We start from the raw sequence: 23743 nt of genomic DNA, 5'->3' as shown, positions 1-23743 counted from the left end.
AGCGAGCCGTCTCTCATTAATATGTATGGATTCGTGTAGTGATTTCCAATTTCGCTGCAGCAACCAATATAGGGCCTGTTATGGGACTTTGGGAAAAGGTCTTTTGAAGAGTGCACGAATGTGTTTTTATTAAAATTCTTTCAATACCTTTGAGAGGATTCTTTTTAGATTTTTCATGGAAACTTGAAATCTAAAAAAGAGAACTTGAACATTTTTTCATCTCATTGCTTCCAAGAATTCCTGCAAATAATGTAGTATTGAATTTGGATAGAAATAGGCCTGCAATAAAATACGGCAACTCTTCAAAAGGAGCCAAGTTAAATCACTTTCAATGACCGAATTTCACTATGGAGACGGAGACATTGGAGGAATAAGAAATGGTTAAATTTACAAAATTGCCATAAGCTTGTATGTGCGGAACAAATGTTGCACCCCGTTTCATGTATTTATTGTAAAAGGCAAACATTGAATCGTTAATTTAAAGAGTTCAGTCGATCCTGGCCTACAGAAGATCAACAAAGTAACATCATGTGCATGTGCACATTATCAGTTTTTTAAATCTTGTTTTGTTCCTAGCTTAACTCAGCTATTGACCTTAAATTATGTACTTTTGTATTCAATAGACACACCATTTTGCAATTAAAATTCAATTTAAATTAGTGTGGAAATGCCAAAAATTATATTTTCGATGACAAATATAATGAATTTAAGTGGTAGCTAATTTTCAGAGCTTTCTCATTCTCACACATTCACATAATTCGATTAAAGCGTGTACTAAAAAATAACAAAAACCGATACAAAATTACTCTGAATTTATTTTCTTATAAGAATTACATAAAAGAATATAAACTAAAAATTAAAAGAGATCAGTCCAAAAATGACTAAAAAATTTCCAAAGTAGAATAATTTAGGAAATTTAGTCATTCTGCTGTTGCCATGCAAAAAAGCGGCTTCATCCTTAATTGGCTGGTGGGGAAAATAGTGTCAAAAGACACGCTTTACCTAAACAATAAGAAATTCATAAAGAAGCGAGGGAGTGCATGAACGTTCGCTAACCCGTCGCGCCTGCTAAGTAAGTAAGTGAAGTCGAGGCGGGCGCGTTGGGAGGATTTTGTTTCAACACACGCACTAATGAGCAGCTGGCAGGGTTCATTAATCAATTTGAATCGCAAAAAGGACTGAAAGCAGGCGGCTTGGAACTCGGAGCGCACGTCTAACATGCACAACGTCAAAGTTCATCTTGAAAGAGACTCTCGGTGCCGCTTTTTCATCTCGGCGGCGGATTCGGTGTTTCGGAATGATGAGCTCCGCCTTGCTTTTTATGGCCCGGCCGGCTATTTTATGTTTCAGCTCGCGCGTGTAATTAATTTGAACGTTTTCCTGCAAGAAAAGCGCAAACGCCGCCTCTCGGCTGCGCTTGAGAGAAATTAATGTGTTATTCGAGATTGATAGCCGTATTGCGACAAAGAATGAGCCGCTTATCAGTCGTTTGCTTTCCAGCACTCGCAGCCATCTGTCAGGCGCGTGAAAAGTAATTTTGAGGGCTTACGACAGAAGTTAAGACGTCTGATTGATGGTTTTGATCAGGCATCCATTGATGGCTTCCATTAATTCCTCCTTTGCTAGAAGTTTTTGCTAGGAATCGAGCCACCACGATTTTGAGGGTTTCTCTCATAATATTGAAATGTTTCAACATCATCTTTTTTTATTTACAATCACTGACCTTTGATCTCTCTTATTAAAGGGTATGAGTAAACTCTAAAAAAATCCGTGGTTCTAATTCTTTATAATTCTTTGATTAATTTGGGAAATTATGAGGACTTAAAATGAGTTTCTCCGAGTGAAAGTTGTCTTATGATTTATGAACTTCAAAAATTTTTGAACCAATTTAGATTCTCTATGTCAAATTAAAAAAATTTTTAATTTCTATGAAAATTTTTATACATTGGTATATCTCAACTAATAAGCTTTTAAGTTTAATAACTGCGGGCAACGTCGAAGCTAGTGTTCATTAACAAGGATGGTGGTCAATTTGCAAAAGTTGATTGCAGCGCATGCACGATTGCAAAAATTACCAACCACTTCAAACAAGCGAACACTTAACATTTCCATCGGAATAAGCGTAAAACGCAAACTGTAATAATGGTGCCGACAACTGTGTGCTTGCGCTGGTTATGCAAGCGCGTCGCTCCTGCAATTCGTTCGCGCAAGATGAGCTTGGCTAATGGCTTAATGATTGCAGCCATGATGATTATACCGCTCCACACTCTGCGTTGCCAGTTGCATGTGCAATTATTCGCGCCGACAATGTGCCAAGAAGCAGAGATACAGGGAATGGCGACACTCTTGGATTGCAAACAAAAGCCAGACAGACCTGCCGTGCCTGTACATGAAAGGTCAATTGGTTCATTAACCTCTTTCTCTTTATTCGATTTATTGATTCTGATCATTTTTATAAAAAAATTAATGAGTTACATAAGATAAAACAAATTTAGTCCCCTGCGGTCTCCTGGAAATTAAATATTCTAGCGTCATAGTAGCGTTGAATTTCATTAGAAACAATTTTTTATTCAATTAATTCAAGAATGATAGAAATTTAATACAAAATATAATTTTAAATTTCAGGTTTGTAATGGAAAATTGCATTACAAAAGACATCATTTAATTGAGCATTATTTAATATTTTTCCTGCGTATAGTTTTTGGAGGTTTTTATTTCTGCATATTATTTGAATGGAAAAAAAACTTCATTTTTTTTTTAATTTTTTTATCAAATAAAAATATATACATAGTCAGATTAGAAAGATGATTTGAAGTAACAATGTGATAAGTTGAAAAAAAATTATGCTTTATTTTTTTTAAATAATTGTTAACCTACATTACGCCAGAAAAACTAGATGTGCATAATCATGAAAAATAAACAATCAGTAATGAGGACCTCAAGGACGCCGCTTTTTGCTTTCCTCTTTGAATGCAACTTAAAACATGCGGCAATTGAGAACAAACGTCCCTTATTGGATGCTCCAACAAGAGCAATAGTCCTTGGGGAGCTAATCATGAATGCAAATGGGTTCGGATGGTAAGCAAACATCAGAGTGCCGGTCTTGCGTAAAAACAAAGGGGGATGACAACATGATTACGGTGACATTATTTCAGCCGCCTGCTGTATAAACTAATTACTAACTTTCATCATTGGCGTTGGTGAGCGGGCGGGTGCGCGCCTGAATTATGAACACAAGTCGTGACAGCACCCATACTCGCTCGCACAATGCCACACACCTTGACGCACAGCAACTTAATTAATACAATTTTGTTTATAATGCAACCCCTTCCTTCCTCCTAGGAGAACTGAGCCTCGTCGCGCACTAATTTGCCCCGACTCGAAGCAAGTTCAGCTGACTGTTTTCCCTCTCGCAGCCTCTTTGATGCTCCGTTTCTCGAGTCACAGCTCCTGAAATTTATATTAAGCGGAATCTTTGATATTTAGCCGGAGAGCTAAGCCACTCACGCAGCCGTCAGTTTGTCGCCACTTTGCAGATAGAGGAGCAGACGAAATTCAGTTTGGAAAGTCTGGCAAATTCGATTCTTGCGCATTTGACACGCTATAGCTGTGCCGTCAAATGAAATCCTTTACGTTGGAAATCTAATAAACAAGAAGAAGCAGAAAGATGAGTAAAAGAAAGTGCGTCTTTATAATGTGAAAGTGTGCATGAAATTTTTTTGATGGTTTTTCACATTTGAAGCAACCACAATAATTTAATTTAAATTTCAGTTTAAAATTATGATTTTGCCAAAAGAGAAAGTAGAAAAATTTCTCTGAAAATTGATTTAAATGTGTTAAAACTGGTGAATTTAGACTAAATGAAAGTGGTGATATTTACTATGAATATAAATATATCATTTTTCTATTAATTAAGATGATATTAATTGGCATTGAAACAGGGATGAAACTTAGCTGAAATAATAACAAAATTGGAGTATAAATCAATTAAAGATTGAAATTCTAGTGAGAAGGAATTCACAATGTGTTGCATCAAGGATCGTGATTAAAATAGTGTGGTTCTTATTCTATCCAAGACCGCTTCACGCGCTTCACAATAAACACGTTGATTTTTAGATTTAAAATATATTGGCTGAAGAAAATGGTCACGAGAAACTGTTCATTTTTGTTTCTCCTTGGAAGGATTCATCCCAACCATTTCCCTAAATGTTAACAATAATTTAAAAAAAAATTAATTAAAATGGGGAAAAATTATTTTTATTTGTTCATTTTTATAATATTTCTGATTCACTGGTTAAATTGCGTTGTTTTTTCTTCTTTTACTTGATTTTGAAAAGTTTAATTAATATCCTGATGTAAAATGTTTTAATATAACTTATCGTAATTAACTCTATATTGGAAGAGAAAAGGAAAATTGATATATGTGCAATAAATTTTGCATCTGCCAGTGGACGTTGACATATCCATTCATCATTCCATTCGCCTTTGTCATTTCATTACTAATTTTATTCATGCGCTAGAGAAACAAGGGCTTCTGGATAAGCAAATTAGTTCTGTTGGGAGTGACGCGAGTCGATTTGCCACAGGTTGCTTTGACACACACGAATGCATTATACCGGAGCTTGCCGCTGTCAGTTTTTTTTCCTGCCAATCCAACATGCTGTCAAGATAAAATCGCAACTCGTGCAGCAAAAGCAGGATTTCCAATAATCTTGTGGAAAAACGCAAACGAGCAAAGGAGGCAACAAATTTTCGTTCTCTCCAAAAATACTCAATTCTGATTCAGGCCAAAGGAACCTTTATATATTTTGTTCCGGTTTTCAATAGAAGCAGCAGTCTTTTGGGCCGAACTTCCAATCACGTGCCAAGATTTTCAATTACACGGCCATTGATTGAACGAGCCAGGGAGGTGTGCAAATCAAGGCAGCACACGAACGAGCTATAAAACTTTGCGAAAAATTTTCGCTCTTGACGCGTGAAATCCCCATCCAAATGGAATTGTGTGCGCCACTAATTGCGTCAAGGGCTGTTCAGGGCTGCCAATCAGGCCGCGCATCAATGGCCGGCGTCAAAATTAAATTGGTGCCACCTCGTCTGAATTTTATCGCGTATTGCGTGCCATCCATCCATCGCGCCGAGTTATATTCTGCCGTGTGCGTGCGCGCCGCGTTCACCAGTTACAAGTTTAATTAAAGACGTGAGCACAATATTGATGAGAGGGATCGATTTTCTGGGATTTTCGGCGCCGACCGTGCATTCCTCGATTTTATACGCGTTCCCGATCACGGCACGCTGAAAAACCCTTCCGGCTCAAAGAAAACGCACCTTTCTCCCTCGGGCGAAGTTTGTGCGGCGGAGAGAGATCAAACTTTTATATTCTGCTGAAAGTGATCGCAAAAATCGAGACGGAGAAATGACAGCAAGCGTTGTTTCGATAACGGCGCACAAAACTTTTTACCACTGCTCTCGGAGCAAAGAAAGAAATAAATGCTGAATACTCTATAGAGTCTTGGAAAAACATCTCAGTCAGTCAACGGTTTTTCTCCTTTTGTGGCATGTTATGCAGAAAAAGCTAGAAAACTCGAAGGGCGGAAAAATTAATGGCCGTGCTTGCAAATATTCAGTATTTGAAAACATGTTCTACAATAACATGGATCGTCTGGCTTTATTATACACGCCGTTGTAAAGAGATTGCTTGAAGGGAGATGCTACAGTTTTGTAAGTCAAATTTGATAATTTTGGTATAAACATGATTTTCTCTTCAATTAAAAACTTTGTGAATCTCAGTAGAATCTTTTACTTTTGAAAGGGCGCAAGGGTTTAATTTCGACTGAAATTTTTGCAAGAATTGCAGTTGTCATAAGAATTTTTAATTTATATTAAATCCAATTAACCATTTTGTGCAATTTTTAGTGTATAGATGGCAAAAATTACATAATGAGACCCTTGACCCGTGATCCATCTGCGAATAACTATTTATTTTTTGCGACAAAAAAAAAATAAGAGATAAAATTGTTTGTTTTATGTATTTCAAATTTGAATAATGAAAAATGAGTAAACATTTTCTTAGTTTGTACTACTTTATCTATTATTTTTTTCTTATTTAATCAACAAAGAGTTAGTAAAAAATCTTAAGCGACCTAATTAAAAATAAAAAAAAATTAAAATAGAAAATAGGTTTTAATTTTGATAATTTGCTTTTAAGCGTTTCTCCCTGTAAAGTCTCTAGTGGAGGATTATTTTCATTTGTTTGGCTCGATGTACGTTTTTTCGCGACTTGTTTTCTGATCTTGCTTTTTCGCATGTCGGCGAGGCGCAGACTTATATTTCGTTGCTCTCGTTGGCAATGCCATTGTGAGATGAAGCGGCGCACGACGGTGTAATTTTTCAAAATGATAACAAAGAGGGCAAAAAGTGACGTCGTGTAATATTACTCCAGAGAGAGGAGAAAACAAATTTACATAATAATACCAACTGTGCGTGTGTGCATTTTTCTCTCCCCGCTCCCCCTTTTTATTAGCGTGTGCGTTTCTTTTTCTCGGCGTGCCATATCATAGCGAGTATAGCAGCAGCAGCAGCTCTCACTGGCTACATTACATAGGGCGCGCATTATGTAAACACTTTGCGTTCTTTTTCTCTTTCCGCCCTTGTTTGCAAATGGCGCAATAAGCGAAATATACTGGTGTGCAGGAACTCTCATTAGGGGATATTATCAAGGACTGCGCCCAAAGTGCTGCACACGCTGTTGCAACGATACACCCGCTTCTTTATTAGGCCCGACAGCCCGTCTCTCTCTCTCTCTCTCTCGGCTCAAATCTGCTATTTTGAAATCACGTCCGACTGCGTCTCTGTTCCAGGTGCCAGTGTCTCCAACAGCCCCCGCCGAGAGAATTATTCGCATTTCTTTAGGCAAAATGCTTCTCCAATTTCAACTGGAAACGGTAAGTGCCCATTGTTAAACATTCATTTTAAATTTAGCAAGAAAATAATAATAGAAAATAACTGCGAATGAAATTTTATTGCCAATCGTATCTAAGAGGTTGTTAAAAAATTGAAAATTAGCAACACAATGGATTTGCCAGAATTGCAAAATATTTTTATATCTTCTAAATTTGGTAGTTTTTATTGTTTAAATGAGAAGCAATACATTATTTTATTTAATATTTAAGAAATTTTAAGTGTACGTTTTATTTGATACAAGATTGTTAGTTTAGATCTTGTTTTAGATAATTTAAAGCCCTCAAATCGTCAATTCAATTAATAATGGTTCTCTATTAAAACAGTCCAACAAATGATTTATTCTTGTTGGGTTCAGCCTTTGTTTGAGAAAGTTAATTGTAATAAAGAAAGTTAAGATTCGAACAAAACATTCAATTAATTTTATCAATGAACGATTATTAATTTAATACAGTTACTGATTTCCGATAATATATGATATAAATTTTTAATCAGATTGAATCGTTCATGTTAATTCAACAAATCGTAATTTCATGCAATCAATAAACCGCAATGAACATAATTCCAGCTCTACAAAATTTGATTGATAATAATTTAAGCCACTACAAAGCAGCAGCGTTTTCAAAACATCAATGTTGCCGCGTCATACGCAGACTCGGCGAGTTTTAAAGCCTAAAATCTTTGCCGTCCGCAAAAGCATGCAGGCTGTAACATATTCCCAGCACGCGGTTATCCCCAACTCTGATGGAGTACACATGATGCGGTTTTATAGGGCAAAGATTAGGTGCCTGCGGGGTGGAACGCGTTCCGGGGGCGGCGGGGGCCTTTATGAGTATTTATGTGCGGCGCACTCACTAAACAACAACGGGCGCACACTTGATGGAAAAATAGAATCACATATAGTGCGGTGGCGGCGGCGGCAGGGGCTATCGTTAACACAGGGACAGCAGGACCACTTTTGTGCACCCCGCTGATGTGCGATGGCGGCCGCTTTTAATGGTGCTGGCCTGCTGTCTTTGACATGTTTACAGGGCAGTAAACAAATCGCTGATAATTCAACTCGTTCACTTTTGTCCGACGCATCCCGTTCCATTTGTCAGGCGGTGCAGCGATATTAAAGACCACAAAAGGATCCTCGCCATCGACAATTATATATGACTCTCGTTTGAGACCCTTTCAATGTTATTATGATCAAAGAGCAAAATTTGAAAGGAAAAATCAACAATTTGGTATCATTCAGACATTCAAAACTCAAAAACAGTCGCAAAGCTGATATTTTAGTTTTCATATTTAGTACTATTGATTTATTTTCAAAATTTACTTATTCTCTTTGCAAAATTTCGTATAAATTAAATTATTGGAATTGTAATTCTGTTTCCGTTTTGATTTGATAAGGAATAAGGAAAATATAATTGTTGAATACAGAAATTCTAAATATTCATTAAATTTGGTGTTGAAGCAGCTGCTCTGAAAACTACTGTTGAAAAAAACTCCGTTTAAATAAACACACTCTGGGTAAAAACGCCATTAATTAAAACGTAATTGAGCTTATTTGAAGCGTACGTGAGTGAAAAACGTTACTTTTCATTAGAAAATGCTTTCTCTGGAATTAGCTGCAATCAGCCCAAAATTGACACTTAAGCTTCTACCAATAATTGCTTTTTTATTTGTATTTTTTTGCTCTCGGCGCCAAATCAAAGCAAGACTCGCAAAAAGGCGGCCGCAAACGCGCTTCAAAGCGGGGTGAATTTACGTGGCGCGCGTGTGCCAAACCAACAGCAATTTGAAAAAATCAAGCGGCGGTGGCTTTTTTGTCCATCTATGTGTGCCGGCGACCACATTATTTTTGCCAGAGAGGGAGAACGAGTGCATGGGGCGAGCTGCTGGTGCGCCCGGCTGTAACTCTGTCAGACCCGATCGACGGGCAAATGAGCCCGCGGCCACTAATGGCTTCTGTAATTAGGTCTGCACAACAGCGCCAGCATAAAAGCATGTTGCTGCTCTCCGTAAATAACAAAATAACGAGAGAGTGGGAGAGGGAAAAAGCCTCTTTTTTATCACCAGCAGTGGCCCGCGGCACAAAATGTGCGCTCGAGCTGTGCAAAAGGAGAACTTTGCTCTCAGCTCGATCCGTAAATTTTACCCACATCTACAATTTCTTTTTCAAGCAAGTAGCCACCGAAAGAGAGCGAAAGCAGGTCAGACCACAGCAAATTTTGAGTGAAGAAAAAATTTCTTGATAATTCTGATCATCAATAACAATCAACATTTTTAAAACGGAGTAAACATACTTCAGCTTTAGATTATAAGTTAATAATGTTCGTATCCTTTTTGTGTTTGTGTTGAAAAATCTATTTCGATGATAATTTTATAAGAATTTAAAATAAGAGAGTACACGTGCAAAAATATATAAGTTGCTTAATCAGTAAGTAATCTGTATTTATAACAAATTTGGTATATTATTTAAATTTTAATGACGAGCTCCATTTGGTAAAGCATGACAATTATTTATAAATTTCTCTGTATATTTTCCTTTGAGTATTGAAATAAAATCATGTCAAATTAAATAAACAAAATTTATTTAAAAATATGTATTTTAATCTAAATGCTACAAAATTATTTGGTAATAAATAGTAAAAAGTATTTTAATTTAATATTTTTTGTTAGTTATTTCATCTAAATTCATAATGTGATTCCTGGGGTGTTTGTTAAATATTGTATTAAAATATTATTTTGATACAAGAGACAGATATTATACGATAAGTTAATTCAATCAATTAAATGAAAGTAAATTGAATTACCGTTACCACAATTGTATCATTTTTTCATGTATGTTGTGTTAATTATATTGTTTATAAGATGAATTTCCCTGCATAAAGTATCCGATAATATCAAATAAATTTTTGTAACTATACAGCTGCTCAATTTATGATTTTATAACACAGGTTTGACAGGATTCTTAACCAGAATGTTTTTATTTTTTACATAAACCAAATTATGTGTGTGAAATTTTATGAAGGTTAAAAACTGTCGTTACCAGAAACCACCTGAGAAATTAATTATTTCAACTGTGAAATACCAGTAGATTGAACTCCGTTTGGCGCTGCACACCACCTAAATTTTACACTCCCTTTTGTGAATGGGGAACGAGCAGGTTTCGCCTCTCATTGCAAGGAAAATCACGTAGAGTGGCGGGCTTAATATTTGATTGCGCGCGCAGCCCTTTTGCGCGCTGCGAAGTGCCAGAAATTCCGGTCAACCCTCGGTTGCGGTTTCGCCATAAATGCTGAATAATAAAGTGGCGCGCATTAGCAGAATTGCAGATTCGCAGCTGGAGTGTGGCAATAGCTCGTCGCGAATAGGTTCATGACTTGTCGATATAGGCAATTTTCCCGAATGGCCGTGACCTGCCTCTTCACTTTGTCTCCGAGTAATTGCGCACCAGGTCATCTATCACTTTGCTGTTTCAAGCAAAGAGCTCCATTAGAAGCAGCAGCAGGCTGGTGCTAAAATGCGGAGGGGCAGGCACCTTTTCTCCTGCTGCATAATGACTGCTTTTTGCGCCGCCGCCGTGTCAAGCGTGGCTTCCAACGCAATTTATTATATCGCGCGCAATCCTCTTTATATAACATTTTTCCCACTCACCGAGTTTCTCCGTTTCAGGAAAATTTTGAAATGAGAGCGACTGAGAGAGAAATGCTGCTTATTGTTGCAAAGCAAAAAGAGAGGAGCTTTCCATTTGTGAGAGGATTTTTATGATTGAAAAGGGCGAATGAGGAAGGAGACATTTTCTTTGCCAAGCTTTCTGAGCCGCCGCCGCCGGCACACGAAAACGAGCTGGATAATTTTTTCCCACGAAATTAAATTCTGTTCCCATCTTTTTCAACTGCAAATCTTGTTGAACCAAATTCAGAGTGAAGCGGATTTTTAATGCAAAGAAAGAGCTTTCGGTATAGCGTAAAAATTCAAAGCATCAAATTAATTCCACATCACGTGTAACAAAAGCTCAATTTAAAAATTTTCCTCCCGTGTCTCGAGCGGCATCGATTGTGTTTCCCTGGAGGAAAAGCACGTTCTTTTGCGTGCGGCCTAATTGCTTCCACCGTTCCACCATTCAGCCGAAAGCCTCTAAATTGAAAGCGATCTTTTAGATATAAACGGTTAGGTATAATTATTAAGTAAACATGTATAATTTAGCCTTAAATAACCCTGTCAATCGATTTTATCAAATATACATGCATTTGATCACAAAATCAATCAATTTTTCACCATATTCCTTCTAAATAAGGTTAAAAAAATTTAAAATGAAAAAAATTATAAAAAGTTTGAATTTGAAATATTCATAAAAAGTGTCTAATATTATAGCCCTATAGGAGAAATAAACAATAAAAAAGCACGAAATAGTTTATCGGCACTAAATTAAATTGTACAAGTAAAGATTCAAACATGTTTTTCTTTCAGATATTAAATATTTTGAACATTTTTTTTACATATTTTTATGAACATTAAAATAAAAAGGATAAATATGCGTATTATTATATTTTTATTAAAATAATCAACACAAATTGAATTTTTTTAATCTCAGTTTTCAATTAGGTAATTTTGAATTCATTGTGATTTTTACATAGCACTAGAATTGTAAGTGACTGTTTGCTTAATTTCCGTTCCCTCCTGCTTTAATTCTGACTGATTTATTGGATGATGTTTTGCTTCACTGTTTTGCCGTTGTCTGTAAGAGTATCCTTTCCCTCTCTATTATTGATTGAATCAAGACACGGCGATCAAATATTGGGGGCTGGAAATCGAATTAATTCATCATCGTGTGGCGCCACAATTTTCGACAGCGCCGGGCGTTCTTTTTGCGGGGGTGCCGGTCGGGGCAGGTGGCGTTAATGACCGGTCCAGTGGCCACTTCTATTTCCGCTGATTACTCAAGAGAGAAATCCCTCGCCTTCACTCGGCTGTCACTTTGATAGATTATGGCAGCGTTCACCAGCACCAGTAGAGCCAAGATTATAGGAAAACGCAGGAGAAGCGTCCCTGGCTCAAGCCTAATCTCGACGCAGACGCTGAATAAATTTTGCGGAAGAACGCGGTCGATGGCTGATTACGCCGGGGGTGTGTTTAAAATTAATTAAATGAAAGTGACGCCCTGGATCAACAAACAAACAGCCGAAATGTGAATCTGGAGAAAGTTTGCGCAGTCATCAATGAGAGGGCACGGGTTAATATCGGCCTTAGGGCACAATTTGCAGAGGTGGAAATTTAGAGCTCTTGATAAATAAATTCCCAACCGTTCTCGAAAAGGGTGGTGAATTTTTTCCCCGCATTAGGCATTCCGTTTGTTGTTGGAGTGCCTCTGATGAAGCCACATTATTACTATTGTCCCTGCCGTCGCATTGCTTTGTGGGCGAATATTACCGCGGGAAATATTAAATTCGGTTCCAGTGCGGTTGTCTTTATGCAAATTAGAACGAAGCTCGGCTTGAAAGCGTGTGTGTATGGACGCTGCTTTTGAAATTCATGGGACAGCAGCGAGTACACTTTATGTAATATAAATTCGCGCCTTGCACTCTATGATAGTAAATTGTCTGACAAATATTGGGCGGAGGGTGAAGTGTGAGCTCTTGTGGTTTGAAGGATAAATTTGATTTGCGGCCTCAGCGGTGCCTCTGCTCGGCTGGTGCTCTTTAGCGCCGCACAATACAGCATTACTGCAGCGCGCCTCCGCCCGCTTTCACCCCCGTTGAGGCGATGGGTGTGCGACGGCTTTATTAAAAACATATTGTACACGAGAGCAGAACACAGGCCAGTGGCGCGGAACGAAAACGTCGTGTGATTCTGCACGGCATGGCGCACAAGTATTTACGCCTAATGACGTTTTTCAAAGTCACTCGTGCAAAAACTGCTACGTCAATATCAGGGCAGGAAGTGGAAGGCGGAGGGAATATAAAAAAAAGTGTGTATACGCACGTTCATCCTTTCGCATTCAATTACGAAATGTGAGCAGTGACTCGGTTCGGTGCGATTAAAAAAATCCTAATGAGGGTTTTGCTCTCTTTTGATTCTGAGCATCATTCACACGCGCAACTTTCTGCCATCTGGCTTGGATGGCTCTTTTCTGGGACGTTGCCATGGTTTCCTTCTCAAGGCACTTCTTAATTGATAATTTTCATATAAATTAATCCACTTTATTCAAGGAAAGGTAAAATAAATAAGCATAATTCCTTTACTTTTGACTTTTATTATATTTTTGCCAGTATTAAATGCAGTATTGAAGTGTAATGATATCTTCAATCTTCCATTACCGTAAATAATTGAATATTAATTTAAATTATTTTAATTTTTATAAAACTTTACGAATTTGCATTCATATTTTTTACTTTAGGCAGCTTAAAAACAGCTTAAATTAAAAAAAAATCTTAATTATATCAATGCATTCTATTTATTTTGTTATCTCTGACCTGTCTGACCTGTTATGAGAGAATAAACGAATTGAAAAAAAAATTTGAATTTTATTCCAAGTTGAAATTTAGAATCATTAAATAATTTCAGTTAGCTTACTAAATTTACTTTAATAAAGCCGTCAAGATGTTACATGAGTTATCTTGAGCACCTTTTCTCTCTCTTTGAGCGATGAAACTTTGTAAACATGTAAATTTAAATTAAATCATAACGCCCCTCCTTTCATACACATTCAACTACTCTAACTCGATTAAAAGAGGCAAAAGCTTGTATATTCAGCCGAGATCCAAGGGAATGTTTACATGTATCCTCTTGCGCTTTGTTTTCTTCTCGGAACGAGCATTATTCAGAGCTGGAACATAAATTTGCATAAATAAGACTAGCGTGTGGCGGAAGGGTAAATTATGTTAGTTTTGTGTTACAGCCCAGACACACACACACATACACTCTCGCTACTGATGTACATTTTACAAGCACCGACGTAAGCGGCCGTGCAATGTGTTTGAAACTCTGGCAAGAAAATAGGTCTTCTCTACAAGGAGAGGACGGTCCTCTTTGAAGTTCAGACACTCTCTGAGTAGGAAAGACCCAGGGCAGTCATTCGCCGCTCACTTCGCGTCGTGTATATAAATTTACAGTCAGCCAAGCACACAGAGAGGAGAGATGCACATTACTCTCGTCTCTCGCGTATAACATCACGCGTGTAAAACAACATTTATATTTGCCAACGGCTGATATAATGGTATGTACAAATGAGTGCACAGTACATACCAAGTACGTAGTACATACAATAACATGTCGTTTCCCACCTTTTTTTTTTTGAAGCAAAAAGCTCCATACCATGATTGTATGTATATGAGAGTGCAATTTGCTACAAGCAAATGAAATGGTATGTTCAGTGTCGGGACATATTTATTCATAATTGTCGCAACTTGGCGCATACTATTTATCATCCACCGTAATTTAATGGGAATAATATGCAAGCTAGCGTTTTTATGAGAGGAGTATTGTTTGTTTCCATAATTTGACTTGATTCATTTTCATTTGAAGGTTTTCTGCTCATTATATTGAAAAAAAAATCGTTTCCTTTTTTTTTAAATAGAAACAATTACGAAAAGTGTTTTCAAATTTATTTCAAATAAATATGTAAAAAATTTCACTAATAATTTTACAAAATTTATTACATAAGAAATCATACTATTTTACAAATTTTAACTATGTATAAATTTACTCAATTTTGATAGGAGCTTGATAAAATGCAAAGATAAAGCTAATTTATTATTAATAATAATATAAATAGAAGGACCAAAATTCTTATGATTTGGTACAGCTTTCTTAAAAAATAATATTATTTATCCTAATTTTATTGCTCTTTGTATATTTTTATTCAAACAAGGCACATTTTTTCTTGTTTGTTTTTGCACTAATCGGAGATTCCGCTTCAGTGCTACCAACAGTCCGTTTAGAAAAACACCAGAATTAACTATACTTTCTGTTCATTCAAAAGAAAACAAATCTTTTTATAAAAACCAAAAGCACGGCTAATTTTTTTTAATGAGAAAACTCGTCTGACTTGTTGTTTTGCACGCGTTAATCGTCATTCACCGTGCGCTGCGGAGTGTGAGGATTACGTTTCTGAAACGCAAGGGGCGCTACGCGTTTCGGGGCGGCAATTAACCGCAGCTTTAAATTTCGCCCAAAACTCTCCTCCGAGTGTAATAATTTGTGAAATGCGATTTTACGTGAAGAGGAGCACGCGCGCGTTAACAGCGTACAAGAGGGCATTCAACCCGCTTGCAATAATATTGTACACTGGAGAGGACGAAATTTAAAGTCATTCAAGCGTGAATCGATAACTATCTCGAAGGGCTGCAGGGCCTCTTGAGCCAAGTGATAAGGCCCAGGCAAGAACCGCTGGCTGGAATATTAGAAGTGTACGGCAGCAACCCGCCCGCGCCCCTTTATTGCTTTTTAATTCAATTTGTGCTCTCCTCAATATTCAAAATTGCTCTCGATGAGATGCATGCAAAGTTCTCGCGCAAGTGCATGATGCACGCGAGCGCAGGAAAAATGTTACCCGTCTGATGAAATTATTGCTAGAGTTCAAGTGATCTTGAAAGAGAGCTGAAGAATGGTTATTTCTCTCTATTTCAAAGTAAACTTTTATTGTTTCAGAATACAAAGCTTTTTTCTCTTTGTTATAAAATAAACATGCTAAAATAATGCTAACAAAAAAGTGATTTAAAATTAACTGCAAGAAATTTGTTTTGTAGTAAGAGCTTTCAATTTAAATTTGGTAGAAACGTCTCTGATTAATTCATCCAATAGAGTTTAACATTTAATATTTTCTAAAAATAATATTAATGTTTATTGCATTTTCATATTGCTAATTGTAAGCACTAAAAAGTTTTTAACTTTTATTACAGTTTAATATGAAAGGCAAATTTTCAATTAAAAAATATTGCTTTCAACAATCAAAATTAAGAATTCAATCTACTTAAAATAGACGTTTATATTTAAAGTAATATCACTATATTTGAAATTAAAATAAATCAAACTTTTATTATATTTTTACTAAAAATCATAAATATTTTGTTTTATATTATTTTAAATTTTTTAAATTTATTATTTTAATAAGAATTCTAACTTGTATGAATACAATAGAGCATAGCGTAAAATAGAAATTATTAACTATATAATTCTGAATTGTATTTGACTAAGTTTTAAACCTTTTAAATAAATATTCACAAAGTTTTACTTTTTGAATGAATCTAATGAGTTAATTTTTAGCGAAAACTTGTAAAAAATATACATAGTACAAACTACAAGTAAGTGCAAATTATAAATAAATTAATTAATTTTATCTCTATTAATTTAAATAATTACACCTTCATTTCTAGACTATTCCGAATGTTTTGGTCTAAATGGAGTGATTAGGGGCTGATACATGGTGGTTTCATGTGGTGAGGGCAAAGGACTTGATTGTCGTCAGCCTAGCAAAACATCACCCACCCGCACCACACCACATTAGAGTCAGTGAGAGACCTTGTTGCTGCATGCAAACACGTGTGTGCATGTGTACGTTGGTACATTTCGTACGAACAATGAAACGGCGCTTTGACGTTCGCCCAGGCAGTTTTGCAATATGATGCGCGCACTCGCCACCCTCGGCACGCGTTACACCCAAGTTCACTCACTCGCCAAAGGGCTGTTTGTCTGCTGCCGAGAGCAAAACTACTGCTAGAGAATAATTTAGCATTCGTCTCGCAGCAGCGCTAACAAGCAAAAAACGCGCGCCAAATGACAAAACTCGACACGCGCTTTTTCCGCGCAGGTGGAGCATTATTTTAAAATTCCTCTCGCCGGCGCCCATGCATTATTTACCTGGGCGCTGGGCGAAGAAAAAGCGCACACAACACACAAAAAGCAGATGGTTGTTTGCCATTCTGCTGCATCGCAAGACATAAAACAGCGCGCGCGCTGCCCCCCTTATACGTTTTGCCATCCAAATCCAATTACTGCGAGATGACCCACTCCGCGTGCGTGCAGCCCAATCTAAAATTTATGCCGACGTAAAAGCGGAAGCCGGGGTCACTTCATCATATCGCGACCCACGTATATTTTCCTTTTTTGTGCGTTTCTTCCGGCCCTTAGACGTATGAAAACGAGAATAACGTTGTGGAAGCTGAAGTGAGTTATTCAAAGCGTCACTCGATCTTTCTCGGCTTTATTCTAAAAAGGAATGCAATTATTAAAATACTTGAAATTTACAGATGGTATGTTCGGAAATTGGTGTTTGAATCTGATATTTATTGCGTGGGATGGAAACAGATAAGTTTTGCGGCTTAACAAATACCAAGTACCAATTATAATAATATTATGATGTTTTGGCAGGTTATTGTTGGAGAGTTCATTGAAGAGCTTGTAAAGAAGCTTGCTACTGAATTCATTATAAACAGATATTAGCGTTGGAAATTAACATTACCACGAATTATGATTCTGAGAACGCTGGTTGGAAATTGTTTTCTGCCTACAGGGTGTATTTTGATTTAAAGCAAACTCTAAGCCAGTCCTCTCCATTAACAATTGAAGGTTCATGTTTATTTCTTTTTTGAGCGAGTTAATTTAAGGAAGGCTACATTTAATTTTAGGCGTGTCGTATCATTTAAAAATGACTTTAAATATCTGTTGTTTTAATTTTTTTTTATCAATATTCACATAATTATATCAGCATATCAAAGAAAGTTGATTGGTTTTATCAGTTAAAGATTTCATTCACTGATCTTGTTAAATTAAGTTATAAAATTTTTTTAATATCAAACATAAAATTAATTTTTGTGAATTTTTGTAACAAGTACGTTACGGAGAGAAGACGAGAGCTGTGTAAAGACTGTTATATTTGAGCAAGCAAAAGCTAACTTCATGACGGCAAATTTAATGATGTCGTGGGAAAATAGCAAACAAATTTACTTTTGTTTATACTTCAGTCTGTTGTTTTATATCATCATGTTTTGATAACTTGTCTCAAAGCAGAGTTGTAAATTTTAGTAACCACGAATTTGCTGAATGAACTTCTTTCTTATGCTGTGTAGGCGTTGTATTTGCGTTTCAAATGTTGGAAAGTCAGTCTATCTCAACAAACATTTAATTTACAATTGCAAATTAAAATCTGGTGTATCTTTTACTCCATATTAAAAAAAAACTTTGACTTATAAATGAAAATTAAACATTGGTTTATTTCTTTATCGCGCACGCTATAATAAATTAAATTGAATTTTTTAAACCTGCTTTGGAGCTATTCTGGTTTAAGTCGCATGACGGACGCTCTGTTGGTTTTAAAAGGGTGCCCGAAATAAATTACCTCGAGTATCATAATCAGTTACTTAAGCTTGGCAGCGGCTCAAGAAACAATTCATCCTCGCTCGCGCCCCCGGCACTTTCAATTCCGGCCAGAGGACTGGCGCGCGCGTTTTATCTGCAAGGACAGACCTGCTTCGTGGGTCCAGCAAACTGATAGCGTCGCTCCAGCGGGAGAGCTCAGTGACACGGCTTAATTAAAGAGCTCCATCTCTATCTCACGCTCTTAATCTTCGTCATTCTGGCCAACGTGCTCCGTCGGAGTAGGAACGAAAAAAATAATGGTGCGCGATTCTTGCCTCGCTAATCCCTGTTGTCAGGTCCGGCAATAATTGGACCTGCAGGCCAGCGACTTTGTTGCTACAACACAAGCCGGCAGGACAACTGTCGTGTCGCAACTAACAAACACGATCGACGCACCAGATGCCGGTCTCTGAATGTAATTAGCGCCTGAGTGGATCATCTTTAATCTCCTGGGCATGTCATCTCGCACAGCCTCCGTCGTAACGAGATTCGAACTGCGAGATTAATGCTCCATGTCCGACTCGTGTAAATAATTTATCGCTGCTGCTCTCAACAATGTAATCACGGATTGCTAACGAATTAATCAGTGCAGCCAAGCCAGCCACACACACAAAGCCCAGCGCGATTATATGAATTATGGACACAACTCACAAGTCGCGCGCACTGCCCTCTGTGTTGACGCCGGGGCCGCTGGCTCATGAAACATGTATTTTTATTTCTTTGATGGTCCTTGTGATAATAATAGTAGCAAAGGCCAGACTGCGCAATACTTTCCGTGTTTTCATTTAGCATGCAATGCCCAACGGCATTTTCCGCCACCAGGAAAAGGAAATTGTAAAAATACACATTTTTTTTGCTTTTTTCAATTCAACAAAAACACATGATTTCATGTGATAAAATTGTGAAAATACAATTTCATGAGCTAGAATATCATTTAAATTCTACCTTTGCCTTTATTTGTGAAAAATACAAAATATTTGAGTATAGAAAGTTTTAAAAAAATTTGTAAATTTCTGCGAATGCTGCTCTACAATAATTATTAATTATTCTAAAAAAAATTCACAGCGACATTTTCGAGACTTATTTAAATAGAGTCTCTCACAGAATTTTAGGATAAATTTTATTGAACTTCCATTACTCCATTATATTATTTGATTAATAATCTGCCAATAATATCTAATAATTCATGGAATTTATCAATGCTATATATGTGCAGTGACATTAAAAAATAAAGATGAAGGTAAATTTGTATATATCTATACATTTTGACAGAAGCACCGTTTTCAAATTGCCAAGCCAGGGTGTAGAACTTTTTGAATCATTGGAGGATGAATTTTGGATGAACGATTGTGGTCCTGGCGCTGACAGTGCGCAGGAGGGAGTATAATTTGAAATTACACTTGAATAATGCAGTTTGTTGCGCGAGAGCCCAAACTTTATTTGCTCGCATCCTCTCGGTTTGCTCGAATAGGGAAAGGCAAATTTGCGCAGCCTGCGTTAAATATTTGATTGCGAGCTCCAATTTGCGGTCATCGTGCGTTTTGTGCCACCCTGCCAAATTAAAAGACTGTTTTCCTGCCAGAGCTGGTTGCATAAATCTATGCCAACTAAAATTTCCATTATTTCTTCGTCCACTAAAAACTCTAAAACAGTTTGTTAATTAATTAAAAAGCTATGGACAAAATTCAATTTAGTGTTGAGTTAAGATAAATTAATTTACAAACATTCCATTCATTCTTTTAACAAATTCCAGAGTAATTGCAAGTCTTTTAATTACAGAAGTAAATTTGCAGTGCTGTTTTGTGGAAATTGAAACGCTTTTTACTGTTCTTGGGAGAACGGCACTATATATCAGGAGTCTATTTCCCGGAGCAAACTGTGTGTGCGGAGGCTTCCGTATTATCTCTTATTGCTATTTGCTGTGAACGCAGAGTGCGTCTTGATATCTATTTATAAATAAGCGACGCAGTGGAGCAGGACGCAGCCTGATTGCGAATCCCGCAGAGACTGTTTATTCTGCAGTGCCGTTTTATCTGAGTAAGAGAGAGAGAGGCCAGAGGAAATTGATACTCTCGCCCTGCTCTCTCTCTCTCTCCATCTTTCTCTCTTTTTCGGCTGCCAGCAGAGATACTTTTTGTGATTGCCTGCTTATTTTCAATACGCGCCCGAGCGCCGCACCGGCTTATCAAAATGATGTAAGTGACTGGGGCCGCAGGGTGTTTTGCAAAAAGCGACGTAATCAGATTAGCAAGCACGCGCACACCGACCCCGGGGAATTTCGCCCGCAATTAATTCCAGACTGGTTTTTCACGCCCACGTCGTCCGCTCCTAAGTGCGCATCAAAGGCGGCAAAAAACGATTCAAACGCGGTTTCCTTCTGCGACTAAATTTTGTTTGCCTGCGGATCAAAAGGTAAACTCGTATGGCCTACTCACGTGGTATTTCGGCTCCATTACAACGCGGGAATTCAGGCCAAATGCTAGAAATCTACTTCCGTCGCCTAAAGTACGTTTCCATGCTTATTCCCCACCTCTGGCAATTTTGGTTTGGTTTAATCTTGACAAAGGGCGCCGATTTGGCATCGCAGTCACGTAGCTCACCGGCAAAACCCTAAACTCTGGCACGTGCTCACACATGTGTATGGAAGGAACTAGAGAGAGCTCGCGCGAGAAAACTTTAAACGCAGCCATTACTCCCTTTGTCCTTAATACGTCACACGCACTCCGAAGGGATGCAACCGCGTCCGAAAACTTTCTTTCGTCCCCCAGCGTCTTCTTTCTCTTGCAGAATAATTCGTATGTGACACGCGCGCGTTTAGCCCCGGTGCCGTTTTCATAAAAGTTATTTACGCCCGGCGATAGATTTACGTACGAAAGTTTTCATTTTAATGTATTCCACGAGGAAAACTATCTCTCTCGGCTTTTAAACCCAAACACGACCATAAAGCTTGTGGGTGATGCAAATGGGTATTAATTTTGCACGGAATTTCGCGCAGCGTCGCTCGCGTTTCATTGCGCCGTCGACTTTGGCTATAAAACAATTTGTACGTACTTCAGCGGCCATTTGTTGGCCCTGGCGGTATTAAAAAGTCGTTCGGCGTGTATTTCGGAGTTGTTTCTGATTATCACTACTAGATGCGCAGAAAACAAGGATTATAAAATGTGATAACAATTTTGAAACCCACGAAATTAAAAGCTTTTTATATGATTTTAACTTTTAAGCAATGATTTTATATTATTTTTTTTTTATAAATAGATAAAGAATTTTTGTTGAAGCGTAATTTTTTATTCTATTATACACCATAATAAATTATTTGCTTCATAGCGATTTATGTCATAATGTCAAAACCAGCAAACTAATAATTCAATGTAGGCAGTCTGGGTTCAAATGCAGTGAAATAAAGATAAAAATAATTCAAATTTATACTCTATTAAATAAAAGCTTGATAAAATCGCCTTTAAAGCTCATCTGGGAATTGAACACCCAAACTCGTTATAAAACTTCAAACAAAATTTATTAATCTTAATATAACCAAATGCGTTCAAATCGTAAATTTGTGAAGAAGAAAAATCATGTATGATTCACTGGGGCGGATGGGTTATTTTTTATCTTGGAAGTTTTAGCAAAATACTTGCTATTGGAGGTGCCGTTTTGTTCAAATATTCCTATTTTTTCAAATTTTTTTCAACAATTGAATGTAACAATCAGGAAAAATTAACAACAATAATAATAATTTATAATTGTGTCTGCCAGGTGATATATAAAAATTAAATCAAAATTAAATTTATTAAATGTACATTTTTACCATTTTAATAAGGAACCTGCCTAAATGCAAAGCTCGAACGGAAATGTGTATATGCAGGCAGAATCTGAGCATTTAAATTTGAATGGGCTGGAATTGGTTTCTGGAGCAGGAAAATAAGCCGTCCTCAAAGTGCTCCAAGGAAACCTTCGTGCGGGTGCAATTTAGTCCACGGAAAGGCTCATTAGTGCGGCAATGAAAATAGATCTCCTTGTGCTGTGAGCGGCCAGTATCTGTGCAGCTCACAAACTGGCCGAAACGGTCCGAGAGAGGTGGCACCAACGGTGTGCTGGCCACTAAATGTGCTGGTAATTGAGAAGATTGCCCTGTCCGGAGGAGCCTGCCCAAACGAATGGCGTAATAAGCTTTAATGAGATGTTGCCACTGATCCGAGCGGAAAGAAATTGATGCTGCGCCGCGCCACTCACTTCCGCGAGCTCAAGTGGAAATAATAGAGAATCATACTTGAAAGCAGGAACTACCTGGCTAGATTAGGGCGCGCTTTCCTCGAACAAGAAAAGTGATTAGCGAGGATATTGTGTTTGAGGAAAAACGATTATCATCCTTTTGTGCTCAGACCAAGCGAGGAAAAGCCATCTTGCCTCCTAATAGAGAACTTCTTTCTGTTTGCTTCAATGCCGCCTTGATTATTTTTGTTTCGCGTCAATTTACAAAAGGCGGGGAGAAAATTGTGCACCACCGCTGGAGACAATCGCATTTCCACGCCTCACAGACTGCGACGGTGAAATGAGATCGGCCGGGCGTCTGGGGAACGAGTGGTTCTCACGAGATAATCCAGGTGGAAATTATCAAGGCACTCGCGCGCGCCGGGAATCGACTTCTCACTGGCGAAAGCTGAAAATAAAAATATCTTTTGATGTCGCGAGGGGTGATCCGAGAAGATTCGTCAACGAAAATGACGTGAATATATTGCGTTCGACACGAGACTTACAACGGAAATGCGGAAAAGCTATATAGGTGCTTAGCTGAAAGGTATTACTGACGCGGGCGGATCGATATATCTGGTGATACACGGGAGCATGATGAAAAACGCAGCTCCAGAGAGCCGGTCGGCTGCGTCACGACTGTCTCGGAAAAAGCACAAGAAGCAAAAAGTCGGCTGCAAACAAAAATATCAAACGAAACCGCAGCACAGAGGAAGTCGGCGCAGCCCTTGGGGAATCCAATACTTCCACGCGCTCTTGCTATCCCAGTTTATGACTTTTGCTTTAATCTCCACGGGCATGCATATGCCTTGCCGAATCCACGTTTAAGTCGCGTCTTAATTATTGTACTATAAGTACTGTAAGTTGATAGTTTCAGTCAGTTATAAATTTTAGTTAATAATGCTAGATTTATTATAATTATACTTTGTTCTGAAACTTGATTTTAAGACAGAACGTGTGAGGATGCAAAATGTAATGTGATTACTAAGTAGCACATAAACAAGTGTTATGGTGAGAAATTTTTAATAATTTATAAATATTTATTTAATATATAGTATAATTTATATAATTATTCATAAATAATAAAATATATTTAAATATATTAAAAATTAAAAATATTTAAACATAACTGTATAATATTGTATAATTATCAGACATCAGTAGTATATTTATATAGAATATAATATGCCCA

General features: G+C 37.4%; 1 protein-coding gene across 1 annotated transcript in view; it reads left to right on the top strand.

The window, feature by feature from the left end:
- LOC132194134 (leucine-rich repeat transmembrane neuronal protein 1-like) overlaps window positions 1-23743 on the top strand; it is a 97015-nt gene that overhangs the window by 11704 nt on the left and 61568 nt on the right. Inside the window, exon 2 of the mRNA XM_059615234.1 lies at window positions 6858-6941. The gene's annotated coding sequence lies outside the window, so the exon portion shown is untranslated. The remainder of the gene's footprint in view (window positions 1-6857; window positions 6942-23743) is intronic.

This window comes from Neocloeon triangulifer, unplaced genomic scaffold (genome assembly GCF_031216515.1).
Source record: "Neocloeon triangulifer isolate White Clay Creek 2 clone unplaced genomic scaffold, ASM3121651v1 ptg000006l, whole genome shotgun sequence".
Taxonomy (NCBI): Eukaryota; Metazoa; Arthropoda; class Insecta; order Ephemeroptera; family Baetidae; genus Neocloeon; species Neocloeon triangulifer.
This window is presented reverse-complemented; position numbering and strand designations above follow the sequence as displayed.